Genomic DNA, 2,689 nt, shown 5'->3' with positions numbered 1-2,689 from the left:
TAGCGGTGCACATAAATATTATACATCTTATATTCTACAGCTTGGCTTTTGCGCTATAAATAAAAAAAAGAAACAAATTAAACACAAGCAAACAATGTTATCTATATAAACAAATAAAACCCGAAAATAATAAGTTCTAACTTTACGTAATAGATTCCAAAAAAGTTAAATGGTCTGTAATAATAACATCACCCATTGCGTTTTTTGGCTCAGCTGATAATTGCCGTCATCTTAGCGACGTGCCGTTGCGTCATTCACACAGAACGACAGAACAAATGCCGCTTTAAGTATTTGACAACTGATGTCAGTCCTGTTAATTGGTTTAGGCCTGTACACGCAATGTAAAATGTTTGTCTTTTTTCTGCGATTTGACAAGAAGTGACGGGACAAGTACCATAAATATTTAATTTTTCAAATTCTATAGAGTAAAAAAATATGGAGGCCAACGAGTGCCAAGCTAAAATATACATTTTTTATTAGGCAAGGGTGTAAACTACTAAAAACTGTTAGCCTAAAATATCGCAAATAGTCGCAAAGCTTATGCCAGTTAAAAATGTCAACCTCTGAGTGATAAAAATATTAACAATTAATATGCTCTTAAAGTTGTTTATCGCATGTATTGCTTGCACAATGAGCCAATTATATTGCATCATTTTTATGCATATTGTTTTCATTTTATACACAGGTTTAAACTCAAAATTGCAAGACTACTTTTGTTTTTTCGTTTTTAGAAATGTACGAAATATCGAAAAAAACGTTGTTTCAATTCTGGAGTGTCTCTAGTAAGAAAAACCTTGTAGAAGAAATACTTAAAATATTTAAATCTTTACTCGTGGTATTATATGCCCATAAGCGTCCAGAAACTGCTATATAATTCCACAGATATTATTAAACATTGTGTTGTGCCTATTGGGCAGCTCTCTGGGGAGGCCCAAGAGGCACGTCACAAAGATTGTCGGCGATATCGTGAGCATCACACCCAAAAAAAAATCGCGCATTGCCACGAATAAAGACTTGATGCGAATGTTATTACAACTCTAAAGCCCAGAGCTTCCATACCTTACAAAAAATGACTATTTTTCGGAGACCTCCGCATATGACTGTGAGTGTATGGGTAGTGAGTCTGGAATGTCATGACAGCGAGAATGACTAAAATTATAATTTACCTAATGGGTTTCAGGGTTAAAAAAGTATATTAAGTAGAAAACATCTCTGCCAAAAGGTTATTTATAAGCCAATTCTAAGGCTTTTTCTTGTTGTGTTTTGTATGATCTCTTGTATGCTGTGTTGTTTTAATAAAATAGTTATATTTTCAATAAGTTAATTTAATTTAGGTAAATAATATTTGGAATTTGTTAACCGGTGTGTTTTCTGTTTCCTTAAATACAGTTAAATTATTTCACGTGAATGCAGAAGCTTTTTGAATAAAACTGTGCAGTAATTGCAAAATGTTTCCAATTTTTTTTATTCTTGTTTTGGTATATCTTTAAAATGTACTCCGAAAAATACTAATGTGGCAACGCTGGCAAATTGAAAAAAAAGTATTATTATTTACCGACAATGTATAATAATAATAAATAATAAATTTTTTAAAGATTTTTAAGTAACTAGAAAATAATCGAATTAATGCATTCTATTTTGGGCAATGGACCCACAGTGCGGCGTCCTTTATCTGGGACTCAACCCCGTGTTCCCATATTGTAAACGCTATTAGTTTTATATGACTTTTAGAGGCCCACGCAAGGATAAAGTTAGGCTTGGGTCTTTCAGTTATTAAACTTTTGGCCGTGCATGTGATAATTATACCTACTTACTTGGACATCATTGCATATGAACCTTTGTAGGGAACTATTTTTTCTATCTATTACTTCTCTATTCTGCTCAGCATTTTAAACTGAAAACCCTTCAAACTTCCTAAATTATGGTATTTAAAAGTGTGTGACTTGTAAAGAATGTTGTTTGAGCAAAAAAGCAAGAATGAAGGTTATTATAGAGTTTGAAAATGAAACAAAAACCTGAGGCTCTGGATGTAAATTCGCTCTGCCAATGGGTTGCTTAGGAAACTCTATCCGAATGTGAAATAATGGATTCTAACATTAAATTATTTCAATGCGAGTCATTAATTATATCCAGATTCAATTTATGGTTCGACTTTAAAGGCAACGGATATTGACCAACTCCAAAAAGTTCTTAGGATTACTTACATTACTTCAAAGATCTTTTTCACATAAAGCTCTTTAAACTGATCAACAAATTACCATTGAACAAATTATCGTTATTTCATTACAAAAAACATAAAAAAATATTTATTTTACATCTTTCAGATGTAATAACTATCTATATCTTGATCTGAGTGTTTTGTTTTTATTATTCCGGTTTTGAATTGGGGTTAGTTTATTGCTAAACATAAAATGAAATAAAGAATGTTAACTCGTGTGAAAATCATAAATTAAACATATCCAATAAAAGGTATAAACTTACTTTTCCGTTTCCATTTCAACATAAGTTGCTCCTGAAGCTTTATTTCTTATAATTAAAAAAAAAACACGTAAAAGTATTCTCGTTTGCCGGTTGGGGATCAGATTTTTATCTCATATGCGGGCAACCTTAAATTCTCATTTGAATACAGCGCACCGCCGGAGATATCGCTAACTACGATTTTCGTGATTCACTGAATTCGCAAAACGTC

This window comes from Cylas formicarius, unplaced genomic scaffold (assembly GCF_029955315.1).
Source record: "Cylas formicarius isolate icCylForm1 unplaced genomic scaffold, icCylForm1.1 PGA_scaffold_9__14_contigs__length_23061073, whole genome shotgun sequence".
NCBI lineage: Eukaryota > Metazoa > Arthropoda > Insecta > Coleoptera > Brentidae > Cylas > Cylas formicarius.
This window is presented reverse-complemented; position numbering follows the sequence as displayed.